At 27.9% G+C, this 7,500-nt stretch overlaps 3 non-coding genes across 3 annotated transcripts in view; all 3 read right to left on the minus strand.

Moving 5' to 3' along the window:
* Positions 1–22, minus strand: part of LOC128923897 (large subunit ribosomal RNA) — a 3,984-nt gene extending 3,962 nt beyond the window's left edge. Inside the window, exon 1 of the ribosomal RNA XR_008472617.1 lies at positions 1–22. This exon is cut by the window's left edge and continues 3,962 nt beyond it. This is a non-coding gene — a ribosomal RNA (large subunit ribosomal RNA).
* A 453-nt stretch (positions 23–475) lies between these two features.
* On the minus strand, positions 476–654 carry LOC128923901 (5.8S ribosomal RNA). Its single transcript, XR_008472621.1, has one exon. It is a non-coding gene; the product is annotated as a 5.8S ribosomal RNA (ribosomal RNA).
* Positions 655–1,163: 509 nt separating this feature from the next.
* LOC128923894 (small subunit ribosomal RNA) lies at positions 1,164–3,153 on the minus strand. Its single transcript, XR_008472614.1, has one exon. It is a non-coding gene; the product is annotated as a small subunit ribosomal RNA (ribosomal RNA).
* Between the last annotated feature and the right edge of the window lie 4,347 nt (positions 3,154–7,500).

Consider the following 7,500-nt stretch of genomic DNA (forward strand, 5'->3'; position numbering starts at 1 on the left):
AGTCCCATATGAGTTGAGGTTGTATAAAAATATTTATATTTATTTTATATTTTAGCTTTTTGCTATTTTAAAGAAACATACATAATTATTTCTTAACACCAATATAATTTTCTTAATAATAAATATTCAATCTTTTCATCCCGTACTACTTACTTCATTATAACAACAATATTATTTTCTTGGTTTTTTACATTTAAGGCAATCCTAGAATAAAATAATATTTTATGCTAGACGTTCCTCTAAATGTATATATTATTTGAAATAATAATATTGAAATTTTATTGTTTTTGGGAATACTAAGATTCTTATTTATTATAAAATTTCGTTCAAATATGAGGTGTTCAAGAATATATTTTCTATATTTCTTTTTATGCTATTAATATTATGGATTGAAAAATACAATCCAGTAATATACCATGTGCTTAAATTCTTTTAATTGACTAAAAGAATAAGCAACTAATTTAGCATAGTCTTACAACCCTCAACCATATGTAGTCCAAGCAGCACTTTAAAATTAATTAAAGTACATAACAGCATGGACTGCAATATGCGTTCAAAATGTCGATGTTCATGTGTCCTGCAGTTCACACGATGACGCACAGTTAGCTGCGTTCTTCATCGACCCATGAGCCGAGTGATCCACCGCTTAGAGTGATAATTTTTTGTTTATTTTAATTTAACGTCAAGAGTTTTTAATTTATTGAAAGAATAACATTTCGTTTTCGTATATAATATATAAATTATTTTAAAACATCTTTCAATAAATTGTAATTTTCAACCCAAACATTTACAAGTTGCGCATGTCTTAGTCCAACAAAAACAGTAATTCCTTTTTTATTACATTTTATTTAATTTCTATATATTTTTAAGGAATTACACGTTAATGAGAACAAATTAACTTATCATTTATATTATTTTTATAAATAATAAGTACAACTATATATGTTTAAAGGTTTGTTGCGTTCAAATACAATGTATGCGATATAATTTTCATTATACTACAATACAAGGAGTAAAAAAAAAAAGAAAAAAAAGAAAAACATTCAAATAAATGAATGAAAAGAAAAAAAAGAAAATAATTTTTCTTTTTTATTCTTTTTTTGTTTGTTTGTTTGTTTGTTTGTTTGTTTGTTTTTTTATAATATTTACGGATAGGAACACAATAATGATCCTTCCGCAGGTTCACCTACGGAAACCTTGTTACGACTTTTACTTCCTCTAAATAATCAAGTTCGGTCAACTTTTGCGAAACAACCGTGAAACACAAGGCGTCACAGTGATCACGTCCGGAGACCTCACTAAATAATTCAATCGGTAGTAGCGACGGGCGGTGTGTACAAAGGGCAGGGACGTAATCAATGCGAGTTAATGACTCACACTTACTGGGAATTCCAAGTTCATGTGAACAGTTTCAGTTCACAATCCCAAGCATGAAAGTGGTTCAGCGGTTTACCCGGACCTCTCGGTCTAGGAAATACACGTTGATACTTTCATTGTAGCGCGCGTGCAGCCCAGGACATCTAAGGGCATCACAGACCTGTTATTGCTCAATCTCGTTACTGCTAGACGCAATTTGTCCATTTAAGAAGCTAGTGTCCTTATAATGGGACAAACCAACAGGTACGGCTCCACTTATATAAACACATTCAAACACTTGCACATTCAAGATGAACTCATGAATGAAGGCTATATAAGCTTCAACACCATAATCCTGAAAGCATCTATTTAATATATTTGAGTCTCGTTCGTTATCGGAATTAACCAGACAAATCACTCCACGAACTAAGAACGGCCATGCACCACCACCCATAGATTCGAGAAAGAGCTATCAATCTGTCTTACACGCTTATGTTCGGACCTGGTAAGTTTTCCCGTGTTGAGTCAAATTAAGCCGCAGGCTCCACTCCTGGTGGTGCCCTTCCGTCAATTCCTTTAAGTTTCAGCTTTGCAACCATACTTCCCCCGGAGCCCAAAAGCTTTGGTTTCCCGGGAAGCGACTGAGAGAGCCATAGTAGTAGCTACACCCAATTGCTAGCTGGCATCGTTTATGGTTAGAACTAGGGCGGTATCTGATCGCCTTCGAACCTCTAACTTTCGTTCTTGATTAATGAAAACATCTTTGGCAAATGCTTTCGCTTAAGTTAGTCTTACGACGGTCCAAGAATTTCACCTCTCGCGTCGTAATACTAATGCCCCCAAACTGCTTCTATTAATCATTACCTCTTGATCTAAAAACCAATGAAAGTAGAACAGAGGTCTTATTTCATTATTCCATGCACAAAATATTCAGGCATTTGGAGCCTGCTTTAAGCACTCTAATTTGTTCAAAGTAATTGTACCGGCCCACAACAACACTCGATGAAGAGCACTGAAGCAGGTTTAAATAGGAGGAATATATAAAAAATACATTGTATTAATTACATATAAGAACTCCACCGGTAATACGCTTGCATACATAAGGTAATGTACATACCACAATTATAGCTGTACTACCCGTATGAAGCACAAATTCAACTACGAACGTTTTAACCGCAACAACTTTAATATACGCTATTGGAGCTGGAATTACCGCGGCTGCTGGCACCAGACTTGCCCTCCAATAGGTCCTTGTTAAAGGATTTAAAGTGTACTCATTCCAATTACAGGGCCTCGGATATGAGTCCTGTATTGTTATTTTTCGTCACTACCTCCCCGAACTGGGAGTGGGTAATTTACGCGCCTGCTGCCTTCCTTAGATGTGGTAGCCGTTTCTCAGGCTCCCTCTCCGGAATCGAACCCTGATTCCCCGTTACCCGTTGCAACCATGGTAGTCCTAGATACTACCATCAAAAGTTGATAGGGCAGACATTTGAAAGATCTGTCGTCGGTACGAGACCATACGATCTGCAAGTTATCTAGAGTTCAACCAATATAACGATCTTACGATCGCTTGGTTTTAGCCTAATAAAAGCACACGTTCCAAAAGGTCCGTGTTTATTTTGCATGTATTAGCTCTAGAATTACCACAGTTATCCAAGTAACTGTTAACGATCTATGGAACCATAACTGATATAATGAGCCTTTTGCGGTTTCACTTTTAATTTGTTTGTACTTAGACATGCATGGCTTAATCTTTGAGACAAGCATATAACTACTGGCAGGATCAACCAGAATAATATTTTTTATTCATTTATATAATATTTTTTATACTATATAAATTTTTATAATGATATTTTCAATATTTGAAAATTAAGTACACGACATATACACAATGCAAAGGAGAACGAAATCGCGACAATAAATAATTATGAAATTTCTTCTACTATGGTCGGATTAAATAATTTACTTCATGTCATTTAAATTTCATATTATTGTATTATTTATTGCGGTCTTATTCGGACTTTGAGACTGTGTATCTTATCGTGAGAAAGAATTTTCGTTCTCTATACATATATAATATAATTATTAATGTAAGGACGATGTTTCTTCTTGTATTTGTTAAACTTTCAAATAATATCATTTTTTATACATTTTACTTTATTTCAATGCATATAGTGTATATATCTTTTTTTAAGAGTATATACGTTTTTCTTTTGATTTGAAATTAATAATTTCAATTCAATTATTTTTCATTTTATTTCATATATGATATGAAAGTATTCGAGCGTAATAATATAAATATTTAACTTTATTGAATTTTATTCTTTACCCACATATATTTTATGTGAATAGAAGAACAAACCCCAAAAAAAGTTAAATTAAAAAAAAAACGACTACATTATGTTAGGTATAGAAGAATAATCTCAATTAATAACATTTCATTATTAACAAAATTATTTCTATTTAAACCAACTGTAGCAAACCAGGAATAAATTTTTTTGCTCTCATTTATATATTACACTTAAATACTTTTATAAATATATGAAAATAATTTTCATATAAGTACTAAGTATGCAATTTCATACAAGTATTAAAATTTTCATACAAGTACTAATGTTGAAGTTTCATACAACATATATGTTTTCTGCCACGTACACCTCACCAACCGGAAATCGTATGGAGAAAATCTTTTTAACCATATAAAAGTTTTAAATTCATATATATACAAGTAATTTATATCATTTTCTATGAGCATTATGCTTATAAGAAATATTACAACATCAAAAATAGCTTAACATTTATTTTTTTTTTTAAATTTTTTGTACTTATATGAAAATTATTTAGTTGTATGAATTCATACACTTAGTACTTATATGAAAATTAGTATCTATATGAAAATTAATTAGTATTTATATGAAATTTATTAAGTATCTATATGAAAATTATTTAGTATTTATATGAAAATTATTTACTTGTATGAATTCATAAACTTAGTATCTATATGAAAATTATTTAGTATTTATATGAAAATTTTTTACTTGTATGAATTCATAAACTTAGTATCTATATGAAAATTATTTAGTATTTATATGAAAATTTTTAACTTGTATGAATTCATTAACTTAGTATCTATATGAAAATTATTTAGTATTTATATGAAAATTTTTAACTTGTATGAATTCATTAACTTAGTATCTATATGAAAATTATTTAGTATTTATATGAAAATTATTTACTTGTATGAATTCATAAACTTAGTATCTATATGAAAATTATTTAGTATTTATATGAAAATTTTTAACTTGTATGAATTCATTAACTTAGTATCTATATGAAAATTATTTAGTATTTATATGAAAATTTTTAACTTGTATGAATTCATTAACTTAGTATCTATATGAAAATTATTTAGTATTTATATGAAAATTTTTAACTTGTATGAATTCATTAACTTAGTATCTATATGAAAATTATTTAGTATTTATATGAAAATTATTTACTTGTATGAATTCATAAACTTAGTATCTATATGAAAATTATTTAGTATTTATATGAAAATTTTTTACTTGTATGAATTCATAAACTTAGTATCTATATGAAAATTATTTAGTATTTATATGAAAATTTTTAACTTGTATGAATTCATAAACTTAGTATCTATATGAAAATTATTTAGTATTTATATGAAAATTTTTTACTTGTATGAATTCATAAACTTAGTATCTATATGAAAATTATTTAGTATTTATATGAACATTTTTTACTTGTATGAATTCATAAACTTAGTATCTATATGAAAATTATTTAGTATTTATATGAAAATTTTTAACTTGTATGAATTCATTAACTTAGTATCTATATGAAAATTATTTAGTATTTATATGAAAATTTTTTACTTGTATGAATTCATAAACTTAGTATCTATATGAAAATTATTTAGTATTTATATGAAAATTTTTAACTTGTATGAATTCATTAACTTAGTATCTATATGAAAATTAATTAGTATTTATATGAAATTTATTAAGTATCTATATGAAAATTATTTAGTATTTATATGAAAATTATTTACTTGTATGAATTCATAAACTTAGTATCTATATGAAAATTATTTAGTATTTATATGAAAATTTTTTACTTGTATGAATTCATAAACTTAGTATCTATATGAAAATTATTTAGTATTTATATGAAAATTTTTAACTTGTATGAATTCATTAACTTAGTATCTATATGAAAATTATTTAGTATTTATATGAAAATTTTTAACTTGTATGAATTCATTAACTTAGTATCTATATGAAAATTATTTAGTATTTATATGAAAATTATTTACTTGTATGAATTCATAAACTTAGTATCTATATGAAAATTATTTAGTATTTATATGAAATTTTTTTACTTGTATGAACGTGGTTTCGGCGTTTTGGCTCTTTATATGGGGTTTCGGCTCTTCGCAAATAGGGACAGTAGGAATCTCCTGAATTCCTTTTTGCGCGTCACTAATAAGATGACGATGCATTTGGCTACGTAAATAAAATCATTTTTATGCCCGCCGTTTAACCAAACTTAGTTTTTTTTATATGCAAATATACGTGGTTTCGGCGTTTTGGCTCTTTATATGTGGTTTCGGCTCTTCGCAAATAGGGACAGTAGGAATCTCCTGAATTCCTTTTTGCGCGTCACTAATAAGATGACGATGCATTTGGCTACGTAAATAAAATCATTTTTATGCCCGCCGTTTAACCAAATTTAGTTTTTTTTATATGCAAATATACGTTTTTTCGGCCTTTTGGCTCTTTATATGTGGTTTCGGCTCTTCGCAAATAGGGACAGTAGGAATCTCCTGAATTCCTTTTTGCGCGTCACTAATAAGATGACGATGCATTTGGCTACGTAAATAAAATCATTTTTATGCCCGCCGTTTAACCAAACTTAGTTTTTTTTATATGCAAATATACGTGGTTTCGGCGTTTTGGCTCTTTATATGTGGTTTCGGCTCTTCGCAAATAGGGACAGTAGGAATCTCCTGAATTCCTTTTTGCGCGTCACTAATAAGATGACGATGCATTTGGCTACGTAAATAAAATCATTTTTATGCCCGCCGTTTAACCAAACTTAGTTTTTATATTATACAATATACCATTATATTAATTTTTGTATATTTCAATTGCTTTTCAGTATATTGTAAAAGTCGTTTGATAACTTTGCGTTCAAAGCTGTATCTTTATGTTAAGGTTCTCTCTAACAACTATTCAATATACCATTATATATTCATTTTTGTATATTTCAATTGTTTTTCAGTATATTGTAATAGTCGTTTGATAACAATCTATATAACACTACCTTATGTTCTCAATGAATATTGAGAAATAAAGTACTTTGCGTTCAAAAATCTGTATCTTTATGTTATAAGATTCTCTCTAACAACTATACAATATATTAATTTTTGTATATTTCACAATTGTTTTTCAGTATATTGTAATAGTCGTTTGATAACAATCTATATAACACTACCTTATGTTCTCAATGAATATTGAGAAATAAAGTACTTTGCGTTCAAAAATCTGTATCTTTATGTTATAAGATTCTCTCTAACAACTATACAATATATTAATTTTTGTATATTTCACAATTGTTTTTCAGTATATTGTAATAGTCGTTTGATAACAATCTATATAACACTACCTTATGTTCTCAATGAATATTGAGAAATAAAGTACTTTGCGTTCAAAAATCTGTATCTTTATGTTATAAGATTCTCTCTAACAACTATACAATATATTAATTTTTGTATATTTCACAATTGTTTTTCAGTATATTGTAATAGTCGTTTGATAACAATCTATATAACACTACCTTATGTTCTCAATGAATATTGAGAAATAAAGTACTTTGCGTTCAAAAATCTGTATCTTTATGTTATAAGATTCTCTCTAACAACTATACAATATATTAATTTTTGTATATTTCACAATTGTTTTTCAGTATATTGTAATAGTCGTTTGATAACAATCTATATAACACTACCTTATGTTCTCAATGAATATTGAGAAATAAAGTACTTTGCGTTCAAAAATCTGTATCTTTATGTTATAAGATTCTCTCTAACAACTATACAATATATTAATTTTTGTATAT

This window comes from Zeugodacus cucurbitae, unplaced genomic scaffold (genome assembly GCF_028554725.1).
Source record: "Zeugodacus cucurbitae isolate PBARC_wt_2022May unplaced genomic scaffold, idZeuCucr1.2 ctg00000092.1, whole genome shotgun sequence".
Lineage (NCBI taxonomy): Eukaryota > Metazoa > Arthropoda > Insecta > Diptera > Tephritidae > Zeugodacus > Zeugodacus cucurbitae.